A 21045-nucleotide genomic window follows, 5' to 3' on the forward strand; every position below is an offset into this window, starting at 1 on the left:
CACCAGGCAGGATGAAATGACAAACCGTCAGAGAGACGGAAATGATCGATAGAGAGCCTATTGATTTGCATTCTTTCCGGTGATTTGATTTTTAAAAATGCATGTTGATGAGGCCAGGAGGGTGGTGGGGCTTAGGTCGGTAGCAGGAGCCGGAGGTGATTTTTAGTGAGATCGTTAATGTTTCTGAGCTGATGCTCAGGGCTTGTCCAGAAACAGCCACTCCTGGGGCTCTGTGTTATTTTCAGAGGGCACTAGTAAGAATTGATCTGTATTAGAAATGATAATGAGCATAGTTTGTGTGTGTGTGTGTGTGTGTGTGTGCCCCTGCCTGAGTGAAATACCTTAACTATTTCATCTCTTTGATAACTCTAGCCTGAAATAGGATTTTCCATAGCCAGGGCTTGGCTTTCTATCTCCTCTTGTCATGGAAGGGACCCAGGAGTTCACCCTTTCTGCCTCCCACCCAACCCCATCCCCTTAGACACCCTTGCCAACTTGAGATTGTCTTTCTTTCCTTTTCTTTCACTTTTCACATCTAATCATAGTTTACTCATCTTGAATACATACTAGCTATGTGATTTTGGGTAAATCACCTACCCTTTTAATTTATTTTTTTTAATTTTGAAAGATTTTATTTATTTTTGAGTTTTACATTTTCCCCCCTAATATTACTTCCCTCCCCCCACCCCCCACAGAAGGCAATTTGCCAGTCTTTACATTGTTTCCATGGTATACATTGATTCAAATTGAATGTGATGGGAGAGAAATCATATCCTTAAGGAAGAAACATAAAATATAAGAGATAGCAAGATCAGAGAATAAGATATCAGTTTTTTTCCCCTAAATTAAAGTTAATAGTCCTTGGTCTTTGTTCAAACTCCACAGTTCTTTCTCTGGATACAGATGGTATTTTCCATTGCAGACAGCCCCATATTGTCCCTGATTGTTGCACTGATGGAATGAGTAAGTCCATCAAGGTTTATCATCAACCCCATGTTGCTGTTAGGCTGTACAGTATTTTTCTGGTTCTGCTCATCTCACTCAGCATCAGTTCACGCAAATCCCTCCAGGCTTCCCTGAATTCCCATCCCTCCTGGTTTCTAATAGAACAATAGTGTTCCATGACATACATATACCACAGTTTGCTAAGCCATTCCCCAATTGAAGGACATTCACTTAATTTCCAATTCTTTGCCACCACAAATAGGGCTGCTATGAATATTTTTGTACAAGTGATGTTTTTGCCCTTTTTCATCATCTCTTCAGGGTATAGATCCAGTAGTGGTATTGCTGGATCAAAGGGTATGTACATTTTTGTTGCCCTTTGGGCATCTACTCTTATTGATTTTCACAAAAATGGGAATAGTAATTTATGTAGTATTTACCTCAAAGGGTTGTTATGAGGATCAGATGAGATAAAACACACAAAGCTTCTTGCAAAGCCTTATTTTTATTTATTTTTTAAGGCAATGGGGTTAAGTGACTTGCCCAAAGTCTCACAGCTAAGCAATTATTAAGTGTCTGAAGTAGGATTTGAACTCAGGTCCTCTTGACTCCAAGGTTGTTGCTCTTTCCACTGTACTATCTAGCTGTCCCTTCAAAGCCCTTAATATACTAGCTAAACATCAGGTAATGTCATTCTATTGTTTTTACTAGGACTGACTGTCTTTTCAGACAAATGAATGAATCAACAAAAAGAAGAAACATCTAGTAAGTGTTTACTATGTGCCAAGTTAAGTGTGTGATATATTGGAAATACATCTAACAAAAGGAAGGCTATACTACCTTCAAGGAACTTACAGTCTAACAGGGCAGGTACTCAATTTTTCTTCTGTGTTATGAATACCTTTCAGAGTCAATACCCTTTTCGGAAAAGTGTTTTAATTATATAAAATAAAGAAATAAATATATAAATTAGATAAAAAATAAAAATATAGATAATGTGTAAAATAAATAGAATGACAAAGGAATCAGTTATGTTCAAATTTATTATTCAAAATATATATTTAAAAAAAAATTGAGTCAGGGCAGCTAGGTGGCGCAGTGTATAGAGCACCAGTCCTGGAGTCAGGAGGACCTGAGTTCAAATGCACCTTCAGACACTTAATCATTACTTAGCTGTGTGACCTTAGGCAAGTCACTTAACCCCATTACCTTGCAAAAACTAAAAACTAAAATAAAATAAGTTCATGAGGCTAAGATAGAAATCCAAATCTCTAGGACTGGCATTCAGGCTTTCTGGAATCTGACTTCATCTTTCCTTTCTAGTTTTATCTTATGCTCCAGCCAAATTGGCTTACTTTGTTCCCTAAATATATCATATCACTTTTTGCCTCGTTGTCTTTTCAGATACTGTCCCTTGTGTCTAGAGCATCTTTCTGCTCCCTCTTTGACTTTTAAAATCTTGCTTATATCTTAAATGCCCACACAAATATCTCCTGTGCTGAAGACCTTTGTCTTATTTCTCTTGTTGGTAATAATCTTCTCCTTTGACCTCATGTGGTACTTTTTTAAAGCCTTTCTAATCCAGTTATATAATATGGTGTAACCTCTTAATTGGCTGCCTTGTCTCAAACCTTTCCCCTTCTCAATCACTCTTCCTATCACCATGGTTACCAAAGTGATCTGACCATGACACTACTCTGTTCAATGAACTCCAAATCCCTGTTATCACCAAGATCAAATACAAAAATTTTTGTTTGGTGTTTATGTTCATTTACAACTTGGTGTTAACTTACCTTTGCAGTCTTATATCCTGAGGTAGACAGAGGTTAAGGGTCTGGTATAGGTTCAGATATGCAATTAGTAAGTATCTGGAAGTAGAATTTGAATTTGAATTCTGATCTTCCTGACTCCAAGCCTATCTGCATAGCATAGGGCAGATTAGGACAAAATAGGACAGGACAGGACAGAATAATGTTAAGAGAATTCCTTTGGGAGAACCAAAAAAGAACCAAAAAAGTACTGGTCTGAGAATCTAGAGACTGAATTTGAGTTCTTTCTCCAGTGCCAGCTGTAGAACCTTAGTTAAGGCAATTGTCTCTTTGAGGTATTTTTCTCATCTATGAAGTGGACATAGTAATATTTGCCCTACTGACTTTCTAGAATTGTTTTGAGCAAATTATTTTTCAGACTTTTTGAAGAAATGTGGCCAAGCAGTAATGCAATGTTTTTGGCTTCTCCCTTCCCATTCCTTCTCCAATTGCTTTGTAATAAATAGTCTTTGGGGACTGTCAGGGATACTAAGAGCTCAATGGTTTCCCCAGTGTTCTCTGGGAATACTAACTCGCACACTTGTTGGCTGTGTGATCACTTTACCTCTATCTGCCTCAGTTTCCTTAATTGTAAAATGGAGACCATAATAGCACCTCCCTCCCTGAATTGTTGTGTGGCTCAAATGAGATAAAAATTGTAAAGTGCTAAGCATTCTGCCTGGAACATAGTAGATACTATATATATATATATATATATATATATATATATATATATATATATATATATATATATATCTGTAATGGCCACTATTATTTTGAGGAAGGGTCTTTGTATCTGTTAAGTGCTTTAGAAATGTGAACTGTCATTTCCATTATCAATAATTACAGTACCACTACCAATAACAACAATGCCAGCAATGATGTCAGAGCTGGAAGAATCCTTGCTCTGCCAACTAACTAATTTTAATGGGAAAATTAATACTCTGAGACAGGAAGTGATTTGCCCAAAGATATGCAACCCCATTCTATCTGACCCCTAGATCAGTCCTCTTGCTACTGCATTACATATTTGGTAATTGAATTAAATTGATTGTTTGAATTTCATTTCTTACTAGGTTCTTGTCCAGCTTCCCTCAGGCTCTTCTATTGGACTCTTTCTTGCCTCCTTTTCTCTGAGACTTGAATCACTAAGGTACCTGCTTCATGACTCTTGAGGAGAGGTTCCTCAGCAGTGTAGTACAGTGAGAATGTTCAAATACCATAGCTGAAGCTTATTACCTTTGTGATCTCAGACAAATTATTTAACCTTGCTGGGCTTCAGTTCCCTCATATTTAAAACATGGGGATTGGAATAGGGGTCCCCTAAGATTGCTTCAAGAGATGTATGATATTCATGATGTTCCTATGTTCTATGCTTTCTAAAAGCAGGAAAGGAGAAATACTGACAATAGAAGATAGATCTCATTTCCTGGAGGGTGGAAAGGAATGGATTAGTTTCAAACACATCAAATATTTATTAAATCACTATTATGTGAATGACCTTATGCTGAGGGTAGGGAATCTAGAAAGATGAATATGATTCAGTCCCTGCCCTAAAGAACTTAGAGTTTAATGGGACATATATTGTTCAATCAAACAATCAATTAACAAGTATTTAGTTAGAACCTACTATGTGCTGGCCACTGAGGATTCAGAGATAAATGGGAGACCATTCCTGCCTTCAAACTTCTTATACTCAGCTTATCCAGGGGTGTCTAACCTTTTTCTGTATTCTTCTGGTGAAATCAATTGATTCCTTTTCAAAAATGATGTTTTGTTTTTAGGTTTTTGCAAGGCAAATGGGGTTAAGTGGCTTGCCCAAGGCCACGCAGCTGGGTAATTATTAAGTGTTTGAGACCGGATTTGAACCCAGGTACTCCTGACTCCAGGGCCGGTGCTATCCACTGTGCCACCTAGCCGCCCCCAAATTGATATTTGTAAAAAGAAAAAAATGATTGAGATTACAAAGCAAACCAAAAATACTGAAATACAGATATATAGCATAATTTTTTAGAAGTTCATATATTCCAAGATACAGGATCATAGAATCTTAGTCAGGAGGGATCTCAGATCTCATCCAAACTATACATGAAAAATAATCTTTTCTACCACAAACCTGACAAATGGTCATCCAAAGACACCCCATAGAGGAGAAATCTTCTACCTTCTGAGGCATTCCATACCAATTTTGGATAATATTAGTTGTTAATAAGTTTTTCCTTATAACAAGTTCAGATTTTAACATCTGTGACTTCTACCTATTAATATGTTTTCTACCCTCTGGGAGCAAGCAAACCATGGTCCTTCATCTATTCCTATGTAAATGAAAAAAACTACCATGTACCCCCCAAGAGTTCTGTTTTTTCATGTTAAACACCCTCCTGTCTTTTGACTCTTATTTATATGGCATGAGCCTAAGGTCCTCCATGCTCTTGATTGATGCTCTTCTGGATGCTCTAGAGAGCATTGATGACTTTCCTAAAATATGATAAACAAAAGTGAATATTCCAGTTGTGGTCTGACAAAAACAAGGTGATACTACCACTGCCATGGTTATTGAGAGAGTATATTTCTTTTAATGTAACAAAAAATTGCATTAGATTTGTTTTTACCTGCTACATAACACTGTTATATTCAGCGTGCAATTCTCCAAAACTTTTTTCTTATTTTTATCTCTTTATGATCACCACTTTTCTCCCCTCCCCTGGTTATTGATGAGTCATCCCTTTAATAATATACTTTGGACTTTTGCCAGATATCCAAGTTAGTTAAATTCTCTACACTTGGGTTTGCTAACTGCATTCTTTTGCATTTTTTTGAAAATTAGGCAAAAATTAAATTCAGACAAGCAACTTATGCCATATTCCAAAATAAACTCCAAAGAGATAATTGTTCTCAGTGTAACAGGTCACATCATTAAAGTCCAAAACAAACAAACAAAAACATCTCACAGGAAAACCTAACAGAAAATAAAAGGATGGACCTTTCACATTATGATTTTGGGGAAAAGTGACCAATAAGGGATAGCAGAAACCACAAGACAGACAAATTTTATTATATAAAATTTAAAAATACTCTGCATGAACAAAATGAATGTACCTAGAATAATGTGACAAAGAAACTGTTGTTTGAGGAAATCTTTGTATAAAATACCTCTGATAAAAGTTTGATGATCAAAATGGATAAGACAGATAAATATATGAGATGGAAAGACATCCCCAGTTGATAAGTTGTCAAAGGATATGAATACACAGTTTTCAAAAGAAAAACATATAAGCCTTCATTTAAGGTGACACAGTGTCTGAGCACCTGCCTTGAAGTCAGGAGGACCTGAGTTCAAATTGGAATTCAGATAATTAATAATTACCTGGCTGTGTAATAATTACCTAGCTTGGGCAATTGCCTTACCAAACTTAGATTCATTGCCTTACCAAAAAAAAAATAAAAATTTAACTTTTAATACCTCTAAAATAAGGTGTTGTCAGAGGAAATATAAAAAAAGGAAATGGTCAGTGTTGGTACAAGGCATGTGAGAAGATGGACATATTGATGGAGCTGTGCAATGGTCCAGCCTTTCTGACAAATGATTAAATAATCTACAAAAGTGATTAACTTATTTCTACCTTTTGATTCAATATTACCAGTACTAAGCATATACTTTAATAGCAAACTGAGGGAAAGGAGTCACAAAAACTCAGTTATTCATAACAGCAATTTTTGAACTTTAGTTTTGTATTGCCTATTGCCTATTGGAAATTTCAAGCTAGATGTGCTGGAGACTTCTTAAGTTCAATATGTCTAAAACATATTTGACTTAACATCTTTCCTTCTTCCAAGCTTTTGTATTTCTGTTGAAGATGCCACTATCTTTCCAGGTTCCCAAGTTCATGACCTTGACTTTACCCTGAATTCCCCACTCTTTCTCATATCACATGCTAATCTCTTTCCATTTACATCTTTTTAAAATTATTTTTAAGAAATTATTTAAGACAATGAGAATTAAATGAGTTGCCCAAGGTCACACAGCTAGGCAATTATTAAGTATCTGAGGTCACATTTGAACTCAGGTCTTGTGCTCTATCCACTGTGCTACCCAGCTTCCCTTTGCCATTTACATCTTAATATCTCACATCTGACCCCTCTCCACTCATATAGCTACCACCTTAGTTCAGGCCCACTTTAACTCCTGCCTACATTGTGGTAACAGCTTTCTACTGTTCTCGCTGTCTCAATCTCTCCCCACCCTACTCCAGTCCATACTATGAACTGTTACCAAAGGAATTTTCCTTAAATCAGATAATTCTCCTCCTCATAAAACTTCAGTGCCTCCTTTCAGTTAATCTAGGAGAAAATTTGAACTCTTCAACTAGTTTTAAAACACCTTCATGAACCAGCCCTTATCTTTTCAGATTCATTGTACATTATACCTTCTTGCTTGCTTTGGTCTAGGCAAACTGATCTTCTCTTTGATCCTTTTCCCACAATACCCCATCTCTTATCCTTTTTATTGGCTGTCACTCATATCTGGAGTATACTACCTCCTTTCCTTTGCCTCCTTTCTTGCTTTTAGACACAGCTCAAACATCATCTTCTGCGTGAAAGTTTTCGTTTCCCTCCTCCATTAGAACCCTCCCTCACCAAAGTATCTTCTATTTAACTATTTGTATATGTTTAACATTTATCAATTTAATATTTTTGCTATATATATTTATGCATGTAGTTGCTCTCTCCCCATTAGAATGTAAGGTTTTGAATATATTTTACATGAAATCACATGGATAATTGATTTAATATTGTTTACTTTCTCAAGGGGTAGGTGAGAGACAGAAGAGAAGGAAAGAATTAGGAAGTCAAAATTTAAAAAAAGTCTTGAAAAAATTTTGGAAATATTTAATGAAATAAGTAAAATATATTTTAAAAGATAATGTAAGGTACTGGTGAGTAAAGGTTTCATTCTTTGTCCTTATATACCTAATGTCTAATAATGAACCTGGCACATAAACCTAATGCCTAATATTAGATTTATTGATTGTACTAAAAGAACAATGACCACTGATTGAGGAAATAGATAAATTGTAGTATATGAATATAATGGATTATTAAGAATGATAAATATGAGAAATTCAGGGAAAATTTGTAAGACATATTTTAACTATACAGATCAAAGCAGATCCAAGAGAACAAAATACACAGTGATGTAAAGAAAAACAGCACAAAGGACATCAGAACGCAGATCAATGAAATGATGTTGACCCCTCCAAGACTGATAAAGATATATATCTAACTCCTTTTAATAGAGAGATGGCTGTTCTTTGGGTACAGAATTAGGAATACATAGATTGATTTTTCAGATTTTTAAAAAAACTGTACTTCATTACAAGGGAGAATTCTGTTTTTGGGGGTGGTGAGTAGGGAGAATGGTGATTAAATATAATACATTTTTATATATCAAAGTGATTAATAAAGCATTAAAAAAGAATCAGTACATCATTTGATTTTATCCCATCCTGTAGTATTTCTATCATACTCAGTGATCTTTGCACAGTTGTTCAGAAATTATATCCTCTGCTTCTAATAGTAATGTAGGATGTACTATGACTTGAACTCATAAGGAGCAACTAGGTACTCTTTTTCCTATGTTCATAGGTTCAACTTCCTATTAAGCAAATCTACTCTCTCCTTTCCAGTTCAAAGTTTATTCTCTTTCTTGATCTTTGTTGCTAGATCATCAACTGAATCATTCCCCCCACAAATTTCTAGACTGGGCCCTCTTCTATTCTTTCTTTACACTCTCATACACTCTCAATCAGTACAAGTAAATTTATCTCTATTCAGGTAACTCCTAGATTTATATATTCGCCCTTATTCTTTTTCCTGAGCTCTTACATCTTATATCTTCTAACTGCTTATTGGAAATTTTAAAAGTAAATATCCCATAGGGTATCTTGAATACAGCATACTTAAAATAAAAGTAATTATCTTTCTTCTAAAACCCATTTTAATTCTGGACTTCCTTATTTCCATTGAGGATGCTGCCATCCTTCCAAGTCACATTAAAAAACTTAGAATTTTACTTCATTCTCTCCACTTCATATACCAGTGCCGTGTATTGTCGTTTTTATCTCCACAATACTCTTGCATTGATCCCCTCCTTTATATTCACAAGGCTATCACTCTAGTTCAGATTCTCATCATTTCTAGTCTGAGCTTTTTCAATAGCCTCCTAATTGACCTCCTTACCTCATCTTTCCCCCCCTAATCCATTCTTTCCACAACTTATAGTGATTTTCCTAAACTCCAGTGATTGCCTATTGCCTAAGAATTCAGTTATAAGTTACTTTGTCTTTTAAAATCCTTCAAAATCTGACTCCAACTTATTTTTCTAACTATATTATATATTATTCTCCTTGAATCCTACAGTCCAATTAAACTTGCATTCTTTCTATTTCTTACCCATAATATTCCATCTTCCTTTCTCTGTACTTTTGACCTGGTTATGTTCCAGGTCTGGAAGACCAGTTTTCATCTCTATCTCTTAGAATACATTGTGTCCATCACAATTCTGCTCAGATGTCATCTTACACAAACCCCTCCCTATTTCTGCTAATTTCTAGTACCCTCTCTCCTTAAAATACCTCGTATTTAATTTTATCTATATCTGTTTATCCACAACTACATGGCAGAGTGGTTAAAGTGCCTGATTTGAGTTCAAATCTGGATTCAATCAGCTGTGTGATCCTAGGCAAGTCATTTAACCTTTTTGCCCCAATTTCCTTATCTGTAAAATGAACTGGAGAAGGAAATGCCAAAAATACTCCAGTGTCTTTGTGAGAAAACCCTAAAGTCATAAAGAATCAGAAATAATTGAAAATGATTGAACTTTCATCCATCCATTTACATATGTATTATATTTATATATACATATAACATTGTACACACACACACACACACACACACACACACACACACACACATTCACATTCCTCGTGGCTACAATGCAAGGCCCTTTAGACCAGCAACAATCTCGTTTTCTAACAGAGGATGGCAAATAGTAGTCACTTAGTAAAAATTTGTTGTCAGATTAATTGACAAAGAAAACAGAAGCAAACAGTTAAATAATTCTACTCTCTCTCTCCATCATTGGAGAGATCATTCTATGATCATTATGATCATTCTATCTACCCATCCCTCCTTTTATCCTTTTCTGTACCACAGCTAAGAAATTTTTTTTAAAAACCCAGAAACCAAGCCCTTTTTCTTGTCATCATTTCATCTTTTCCCATCAGCCTCTCAGCCCATTCTGAGATTTAATATTCCAGATGCTATTCTTATAGGCCATGCATCTGTATTCATCTTCCATTAACTCATCTTTCATCTTCTATATGTCTTTTTAAAATATAAGTTGGTCAATGAGTTCTTTGTGCATTCACATTAATCTTTTTCAACAACATCTCTGTTTTTCTACTCATAAGAATTCCTTTCTCTTCGTGCCTTCAGAATTTAATTCTTGAGACCTTGCCATATTTTCTGGAGTAACATCCCCCACAGAATTTTAGCCCAGTGCTTATTCTTTCTATGAATCCTCTGGGAACTACTTTCCTTAAATCTCAAATGCAAGCTAGACTATGCCTGAAGTTCTCTTCCTCTATCCCAACACTTTAATCATTTCTAATTCAGCAGCCAGTTTCTCCTTGTTGATGAGAATTTTGTTTAGAATGACAGGTCACCTTAGTGGTTTTGCTGGTTTTTGAAGGCTGCAATCACCAAAAAGGCAAGTCAGGACATTGATAACTGTTCTGCTTTTAGCAAAGATATAGTTGTACCAGGTATCTGTATAATTAGTCTTCCATCAGTGTTCTATCATGCTTCTTTGCCAGGTTTGTGATCTCTTCTACTTCCTCTTTCTATCTAGGTGGTCTGTAATTTACTCTGAAAACAATACTGCTTCTATTTCTGTTTCTGTTGCCTTTCTTCTCTTATGAATTTCTGAACATCTCTCCTATTAGTCTTCTTTTGCTTTTATGGTTATTCTCTATGACATTTAGTTGGTATCCATGTGAGAATAAGCACTTTTCTTCCTTTTTTTGCTTAAAGATCTTTATTGAGAAGTCCACTCCTTCACAAAGCAGCCCATTTCACTTCTGGACCTTTCTATTTGATAGAAAGTTTTCCTTTATGAAATCCTACTTTCAAAATTCTTTTTCATAGAGACTATAAGAACTGTTATGATCTCTCTAGTAGGTTGATAAGCCTAACAATTGTAACTCATTCTATGAGGCATATTTCTTTATAGAGATGGACAATTGTGTTTTTATTACTTAAGTATATGAGGGTCTATGAGGAATTTAAAGGTGAGGAGAAACTTCTTTCATTTATAAATAAACCTAATAAAGAGATTTTTATGAGTGGAGCAAGACTATAAAAAGTGAGTGATTGAAAAAAAAAAGCTCAATATTTTTCTCCTTATCATGCATAGGAAAAAAGTTCCAGAAAAGAGAGGAAAAAGGATAAAGATATATTTCTTCATTATCAAACTATTTTAATTTTTATTCTGTGAAGAGAATGAAGAAAATATATGGGGAGATATTGTATTTGTAATACTGGATGAACTGAATGGTGATCATTGAGTTGTTAGAAATGAAATAATTTGCTTTTAAATCAAGAATTTGAGGTGACTCTTGCTATGATCTTTCTTACTGCTAAATATTATAAATAATTATATATGCCTTTGTTTTATTATTGATTTAATTGTTAATAAATTATAAATTCAATAACTTTAATATTAATTTAATCCTAGGAGATTAAGGGATTCAATATAGAAAGATATATGAATAACTACTTTTGGGAAAGGAGGTTTCCCCAGCTTATTAAATAATATTTGATGAAATAGAACTGAGGTTCTCAAGCTTAGATGACGAGAGATATGTTAAAATTTTATTAATTAATTAGGAAACATACAAAATATTCTTATGGATTCCCCTACAACCTGGAAAGATAAAAATGAATATAGGAATGAGTCAAGTAGCAGGGAGAGGGGTGATCTGAAAGTGGGGTTGTTCAATTCAAGTCCTCTTACTCTGCTTACATTACATTATATTTAGTTAAAATATTACTATTTAGGCTCTGTGTAATTCTTTTTATTCTAACTTCTAGAGTAAGATAAGTCCAATGCTTTTTCCACAGCAGAGACTTATAGGAATCATATTCCTCCGGGCTAAATATCTTCAATTCCTTCACCAATCCTCATATGGTATATGTCCAGCCCCCTTGTCACCCTTGAACATTCTTTTTTGTCTGGGATACAGTTCATTCATCTGAAATTGGCAGACGGCTTTCAAATGTTTTCCATGGTTCCTTCCACAGATGATGGCTCATTGTTCTTGTGTGGGCAGTGCATGAAGAGGACATAGGTCTATTGGGAGATCCTGCTTGTAGTTCTCCCTGTTGTTTTACTGATCAGTATCTTTTGGCTTTTTTATTTACTTGTCCTCACCTGCTGTGGGTTGAGTGACTTGACTGAAAGTAGAGATCATGCTCTCTGCCTTGATCTTCAGTTTATTAAAAGATGTGATGATAATGAATCTGTTATTCCTGTGAGCCCAGCCAAGTCTCACATAGAATCCTGACAGCTAAAGTGTTCCTGTCTGAAGTGGGCTCAGAAATTGGCTCTTCTTTTCCCTATTTCAGTTCCTATCTTTAGCACAAGAACAATTACCATAGATGTTTTCTTTTTTGTTATTATAAATTCCTTTTGTTTTTTTAACTTAACAGATACTTCTTACAAAACAACCAAATCTATAAAGAACATTTCCTGGACACATTTAAATGAAACTGCCTAATTACATGTTTGAGAATGATATTACATTGATTTCAATTTGATTTTGACACATACTTTGTGCATTTGATATAGCTATTGGAATTAAACAGTAATGGCAACTTATTTAATGAAAGGGTGAAAGAAGGGACTCCTGTGTGCTTTAACTTTGATACAATTGAACTTGACCTAAGTTTTGTTGTTTTTTTGTGTTGTATTTATTTTTGTTGATACTGTGTATTTGATTATTTCACTTTCATTTTCTTCACTCTATCGCTTCATACAAGTTGTTCCACTTTTTCTATTCTTTATACTTGTCATAACTGATTGTACAGTAATATTGCCTTCCATTCCATTCACCTGCCATCTGCCTCTGCCATTTTCTAACCATATGACATTGGACAAGTCTCATAATCTTTCTGGGCTTCAAGTTTCCTTATGTGCAAAATGAGGTGTGTGGATAAGATGTTCCTTCCCTCTCTGTATTTCCTTATGTCTGTAATGCATTCTTAGAATCTCCATTTTTTTTTGAAGCAATGATTCTCAGAGCATGATCTGAAAACCCCAGGGATCCCTGAGACTCTTTCAGGGAGTGTATGAGGTTAAAAACTATTTTCATAATAATACTACTGTGTTATTTGCCTCCACTCTTTTGCAACTACAAATCTTCAAAATTAATGATTTTTTTTCAGTATTCTTCAACCAAAACAATATGTTGCAACAAATTGAAAGCAGAGGAGATATGAAGCTCTTCTTGTTGTTCAGTCATTTCATTCCTTGATGATCACATTTGGGGTTTTCTTATCAAAGATACTGGAGTAGTTTGCCATTCTCTTTTCTAACTCATTGTACAAATAAGGAAACTGAGGCAAAGAGGGTTAAATCAAATAGTTGTCCCAGGGTCACAAGTTAATAAGTGTCTGAAACTAGATTTTTGAACTCAGATTTTTCTGACTCCAGAACCAGCCACATCCAGACTATGCTACCTTGCCCTCTTTCTATTGTCTTCTGTTAAGTCAGACATTAAAGACATTGTAAAAATATGGAAAACAATACTACTCTTCTCAGTAATTTTTTGTGGAAAACATAGTTTTTAAAAATAAAAATATTATTTTAACATATAATGAGCTTACTATTTTTATTTTAAATAAATAACTTAAAAATTAATCCATTTTATTTTCTATTGTGATAAATATTAGTAGATATGACTAAAATGGGTGAGGATTGGGTTGCAAAGAAGGGGTGGAATTCCAAAACCTCTATAGTTCTAATTCTATGACCCAACCTTATTCAGAGATTTTGAATGTCTAGAAAGGGGAAGGTTTTCATCCCATAGTCCTCTTCCCTGGTTGGATCACTTCTGACCAGTATCCAATGAGTTACAGGTGCCTCAGTTTTGTAATGATGTTGCCAAAATTAATCTCATTCAGAGGAAGTTGACCAAGATTTGGAAAAGACTGGAGGGAGAACAAACTAGGGTGGGTAGAACACTTGAATGATTAGGGATGTTTAACCTGGAGAAGAAACTAAACTTGGTGACCTGGTCACTATTTTTTAAAATAACTTTGAATTTATTATATGCTTTTTTAGTTTGTAAAGGACTTTATTTTTTAATTTTTTTAATTTAAATTTTTTAAACCCATGTACATGCAGAAGCAATTTTCAACATTTATTTTCAAAACCTTGAACTTCAAATTCTCTCCCTTCCTTCTATCCCATTTCCCCCACTGAGAAAGCAAGTTCCTTGCTATAGGTGGAAAATGAAACACATCACTACAATAGCTATGTTATAAAAGTAAACATAATTCCCCCCCACCCCCAAGAAAGAGAAACCTCAAGAAAAGTTAAAGAAAAAAAAAGTGTGCTTCAGTCTGTATTCAAACAACATCAGCTCTTTCTTTAGGATGGATAGCATTTTTTTTATCATAAGTCCATCAGAGAAATTGCTTTTTTTCAATAATGTGATATTTTCAATAATGTGAAAACCACAGTTGCTATATTTTCCTCTATCCAGTCCCCTTGCCTTCATTTACTCTATTCTCTCAACTTTCTCTCTGTCCCTCCTCAAAAGTGTGTTGTGTCTGATTACTCTTTCCCATGATCTTCCCTCTTTTCTATCACCTACAGATACCTCCCTCCCCTCCCTCTGTCCCCTCTCTCTCATCACTTTACTCTTCTATTTTTCCATTAGGATAAGATAGGTTTCTTTTTTTCTTTTATAAAAATTGATATTTTATTTTATTTTTGCAATTACATGTTATGAAAACTTTTCAACATTCATCCACATGTATATGCATATTTTAAGTTACATAATTTCCTTCCAGTCTCCCTTCCCATCTCCTGCTCAGTGATGAATATTCAGGTGAATACATACATACACATTTGTGTTTAACTTGTTTCCAATTTAGTCATTTTCAGTATGAGCAATTAGGATTAAGGGAAAAGAAAGAAAACCATGAGATAGAAAAGAAATATATAAGAGAAATTTTTAAAAAGTGAATGTAGGGATGGCTAGGTGGTGCAGTGGACAGAGCATTGGCCCTGGAGTCAGGAGTACCTGAGCTCAAATCCGACCTCAGACACTTAATAATTACCTAGCTGTGTGGCCTTGGGCAAGCCACTTAATCCTATTTGCCTTGCAAAAAAAAACCCCTAAAAAAAGTGAATATAATGTTGGTTCAGACTCTGAAGGTTTTGGGGGGAAGGGGTGTTTTGATTTACTTTTCTTCCTCTGGATGGAGATAGCATTGTCCATAACCAGTCTCCTAGGGTTGTCCCAGCTCTCTGAATTGCTGAGAGGAGCTGCATCCATCAAGGCTGATCAAATCACAATGTTGTTAATGTGTATAATGTTCTCTTGGTTTTGCTCCCTTCACCCAATATTAGATCATGTAATTCATTCCATGCTTCTCTAGAGTCCAACCATTTATGATTTCTTATAGAACAATAGTATTCCATAACATTCATATAACATAACTCCCCCAATTGATGGGCATCCCCAATTTTTTACTAATTTAAAAATAGCTGCAATTAATATTTTGCAACATGTGGGACTTTTCCCATGTTTTATGATTTCTTCTGGATACAGACCTAGTATTGGAATTGCTGAATCAAAGGGTATGATCAATTTTATTGTTCTTTGGGCATAGTTCCATAATGATCTCCAGAATGGTTGGATCAGTTCACAACTCCAACAGCAATGCATAAATGGCAAGATACCAATTAAGTGTGTATGTTATTTACTCTCTGAGCCACTTCCAATGAGAGTAAAGACTCATTCACTCCTATTCACCTTCCCCCTCTTCCACTCCATAGCAAAAGCTTTTTCTTGCCTCTTTTATGTGAAATAACTTATTCCAGTCTACCTGTCCTTTCCCTATCTCCCAGTACATTCTTTTCTTGTCCATTAACTCCATCTTTTTAATATATTATACCTTCAAAATCAACTCCATCCTGTATCTTGTGCTCCTCCTAACTGCCCAAATAAATGAGAAAGTTCACATGAGTTATCAGTATCATCTTCCCATGCAGGAATACAAGCAGATAAACATCATTAAGTCCTCATAATTTGACCTTCCCATCCCCTCTATGCTTCACCTGAGTCCCATTCTTGAAAATCAAACTTTCTGTTCAGCTCTGGTTGTTTCACCAGGAAAAGTTGAAAGTTCCCTATTTCCTTGAATGTACACCTTTTTCCCTGAGATTGTTTTGTTTTGCTGGGTAGTTGATTTTTGTTTGTAATCCAAACTTTTTCCTTATGCAATATCATATTCCAAGCCCTAAGTGTAGAAGCTGCTAAATCTTATGCTATCTTGACTGTAGTTCCATGATATTAGAATTGTTTCTTTTTTTTCTACTTGTAGTGTTTTCTCCTTGACTTGGAAGTTCTGAAATTTGGCTATAATATTCCTGGCAATTTTCACTTTGGAATCTCTTTCAAGAAGTGATATGTAGTATCTTTCAATTTCTATTTTACTTTCTGCTTCTAGGATATCAGGGCAATTTTCCTGGAAAATTTCTTGAAAAATGAAGTCTAAGGTCTTTTTTTTAGATCATGACTTTCATGTAGTCCAATAATTTTTAAATTATCTCTCCTGTATCTGTTTTCCATGTCAGTTGTTTTTCCAATGAGATATTTCACATTTTCTTCCAATTTTCATTCTTTTGGTTTTGTTTTATTGTTTCTTGATTTCTTATAAAGTTCTCAACTTCCCTTAGTCCATTCTACATTTGAACGAATTATTTTCTCTAGAGAGTTTTTGTATCTCCTTTTCCATTTGGTCAATTCTGCTTTATAAGGCATTCTCCTCAGTGGCCTTTTGGATTGATTTTTCCATTTTTGATCCAAACTGGTTTTTAAGCTATTATTTTCATCAGTATTTTTTTGAAATTCCTTCACCAAGCTGCTGACTTGGCTTTCATGATTTTCCCACATCATTTTTATTTTTCTTCTCAATTTTTCCTCTACCTCCCATACTTGATTTTCAAAATCTATTTTTGAGCCTGAGACCAATTCATATTTTTCTTGGAGGTTTTAGATACAGAAACTTTAACTTTGTTAACTTCTGAGTGTATATTTTGCTCTTCTATAAGACCAAAGTAATTGTTTATGGTTGGATTTTTTCTTCTATTGTTTACTCATTTTTCTAATCTATGACTTGATTTTAACTCTTTGTTAAGTTGGGGCTCAGTTTTTAGGGTGGAGGATGCACTGTCCCTAGCTTTTGAGAGTTTTTGCAGTTGTTTTTAGGGGCACCCCCCCCCCCCCCAGAGACTTCAATTCTTCCAAGGACTTAGGAGAGGCTCTGACTGCTCTCCTGGACTGTGCTCTGATCTGTGGATGACCTCAAGCACTTCACTCTACCCTGGAGCTGTGAAGAGAGTCCCTGTTCCATTTTGACTGTAAAGCTCCTTTTCCTGAGACTAGGGTACCAGACTGTGACCTGGATCTGAGAATGGGCAAAGTCACAGAGTCCTGCCTCAGGGATAAGATAACAAAGAGACCTCTGAAATCTTCCCAAACTCTCTTACTACCCATCTGCTAAGCAATCTGGAAGTAACTGCCTGGTCACTCTCTACTGGTTGGCTCCCCACACCTGTTCCTGGTTCCTGGGACTGGGTCTGCATTGAGGTGTGTGCTAGGCAGAGTTTTCCTGCTGAGTTTCCCAATTATCCTTCACAATCCCTGGGCTGAGAGGTCTGGAAGCTGCCACCACTGCCACCACTGCCACGGATCCAGGTGACCCCAAGGGCACAGGAGTCCTGCAATCTGTTCCTGAATGCCTGGAGCCAGTTCATTCTGGTGTGGCCAGGGCTGTGCTACCTGCTCTTTTTAACCCCAGTGTAATAGACCCTTTCCTGAGATCTTCCAAGTTGTCTTGGACTAGAAAATTGTTTCGCTCAGTCTTTTTGTGGGTTCTAACACTCTAGAATTTTATTAGAGTCATTATTTAAAGATATTTGGAGTGGTCTGGGGGAGAGCTAGTGGGAATTCCTGCCTTTACTCTGTCATTTTGACTCTGTCCCCACCCCCACCTCCACCCTTATGGTCACTATATTTAAATATCCAAAGACCAGTCAAGGGTTGGGGTGGTGGATTAGACCTACTCTGGTTGGCTCTGTTGGAGGGTAGAACAAGCAGTGATAGGAGAAATTTGCGGATAAAACTTTAGATAAATGAAACCTTCCTATTGTTTACCTACATGAGCCTGCCTTTAATAAAGAGATAAAATAGTGTGATACCTCCAGAGTTTGATCTTAAGAAGGAGAACAAAGAATTAGGTCAACATACAATTTTATTAGGTTCTCTAGGTTTGTGGTTACACATGGGATGTGGTTAGGAACTGGACCCAAAGTGGAATTTTGGAGAAGCATATTTATACAGAATCATAAATCAGAAGATGAGATCTGACAAAAGCTTCTATGCTTCTCCATGAAGTGAGTGGCCCTCAACTCAGGATGTGCTTCATGAGACATTCATTAGGGGTAGAGAGCTGCAATAAGAAATTCCATTAAGTCAAGAGGAGTGTCCCCTCCTGATTCAGGTCTTTTTGCATTATATGTAATGCTAAAGACCTCCACAGTGTATGGGAATCCTCCTCCTCCTTTGATTGTTGATACAATAGGGAGATTTATATTTGTTTAAGCAAGAAAAAAATCATATTTGGTTTTAGACTACATTGCCGCTATGAAACCAAACAATGGAGCAATAGAAGAAGCTGTTTCTGAGGGGGTTATTATGCTGGGGGTACTGAAGGAGAGATTGACAGTTTGTTGGGGATGTTGCAGAAGAAATGACAAGTACAAGTTGGATAAAGATTACATTAAATTCAATAGGTACTTGTAATGGACTTTATGTAAGGTGTTAGATAATAAATATAGATGTTTTCTAAGCTGCCTGCCAGATCTGAGATTTTAGAATGTTATCATTTTAATTTGGGAAGAAATCTGTTTGACTGAATGAACTTTTGCCACTAAAGCTGATTCTCTCTCTCTCTCTCTCTCTCTCTCTCTCTCTCTCTCTCTCTCTCCCTACCCCCTCTTCCATGCCTGTGTCTTTCTCTCCATCTCTGTCTTTCTGTCTATCTCTGTCTTTTCTCTCTCTCTCTGTCTTTCTGTGTCTCTCTCTGTCTCTCTGTCTATTTCGGTCTCTGTCTCTGTCTGTCTATCTGTCTGTTTGACTCTCTCTCATATACACATACACCTACCAGGTTTCTCTACTTTCTCATGTCAAATGAGAGCTAGCACTTTGTTAGCCCTCTGCCCTTGAGCATCAGCATTATATAACTACAAAGGAAGCAATGCCTCAGACATGAGCACATGATAATTGAAGGAATGTTGTCTGGGATAAAACCAGAACACTGTCTGGGAGGAGGCTGAATTTGAAGGGTCATCACATATATGGTCCAGAAGCTTAACTTTCTGGGGATGCTGGCTGCAATTGAAAAACAAAGCCTCCAAATTTCCAGATTTCCCTACTTGCCTTGACTGTTTAAATTAGAACTTAATGTTCTATATATTGGGGTGTAGCATTCATAACATATAGTATTGACTTTGAAATCAGAAAGATATGAATTCAGCTCTCCCTTCAACATTTACTGGCTATGTAGCTCTGAGCAAGCCAATTAATCTTTCTGTGCCTCCAGGCCTCTGGCAGTGCAAAATGGGTACCAATTTGCATTTGTGGAGAGTTTCCTCTTAGGGACTTCCCCTAAGAAGTCACAGGTTGAGTCCAAAAAATATTGAGTGTTACAGCCTGAGCAAATGTGGGTGGAATAATAATGAACCATTAAGTTTGGACAGTGCTTTAATTTACAAAACAATTTCCATCCTTTGTTTACAGAAGGTCATGTGGTTAATTAGTCTTAGAATATAGCTACCTTATTTTTATTTTGTGTGCCAATCAGGATTAAGTGACTTGCCTAGAGTCACATGGATAGTAAGTGTCAAGAATCTGAGACAGGATTTAAATTCAGTTTCTCCTGACCCCAAAGGCAGTGCTCTATCTACTGTGCCATCTAGCTGCCCCTAGAATGTAGGTTCTTAGAGGAAAGAATTTTGTTAGGATTCAGCACAATGTTTTGTACACATTAAGTATTTAATGATTACTTTTTTGTATTAGATGGGATCTTGGTTTTGAAGTAGCTTGTGTAGCCATAGTCTCTTCAGAGTCCCATGGCTAGAAGGGGTCTCAAGAATTCATTTATTTGCAATCTCTGATTTTCTGAAAAAAATTTGAACAAAAATCAACTTTTTCTGTAACTTCACTAGATGCTCCTAGTCCTGTCTTATCCTCAGGGCCTCGCAGGCCAATAAATGAATGTATGAATGAATAAATAATGCTACTCTTTACAACTAAGATCTGTTGATATGAACACTGTCATTTCCGCCAGGAAACCTTCTCTGATCCTCCTACCTTCCCAATCTTCCACTGACCTTTCTTATCAGATTTCATAAAGTCTTTGTAACTCTCCATTGCATTTGGCATGTGTTGTTGCTGGGTCATTTCAGTCATGTCCTATTCTCTGTGACACCATTTAGGGTTTTCTTAGAAAAGATTCTGGAGGGGTTTGCCATTTTCGTTATTTTGCCACTGTAGCTCATTTTATGGTTAAGAAATGTTGTGTTTTTTATTATAGTCATTTCTATATATGCCTTTTCCCTACCAACTTTGGTGAAGGGCTCCAGTCTTATCTATCCTATATGTTTCTCCATCACTGAGCATAATGCCTTGAATACCTTGGATATTTATGAAATATTTGTTGATTTAAATTATCATTTCTATGCAAATAATTTGTGTGTAAGAGAGGCCTCTAATACCCAACTTACACTAAAGGAATGAATCTCATGCTACATTTCTTGAGAGACTGGTTGGGGGGAGGTGGATGCTTTTGAACAAGTGGAGCCCAGGGAATGCCTACTCAAATATTCAATTATACACCTTTGTCAAGTGTGTCCCATATGTATAGCATATCTATG

The sequence above is a fragment of the Macrotis lagotis genome, chromosome 1, assembly GCF_037893015.1.
Source record: "Macrotis lagotis isolate mMagLag1 chromosome 1, bilby.v1.9.chrom.fasta, whole genome shotgun sequence".
NCBI classification, from domain to species: domain Eukaryota; kingdom Metazoa; phylum Chordata; class Mammalia; order Peramelemorphia; family Peramelidae; genus Macrotis; species Macrotis lagotis.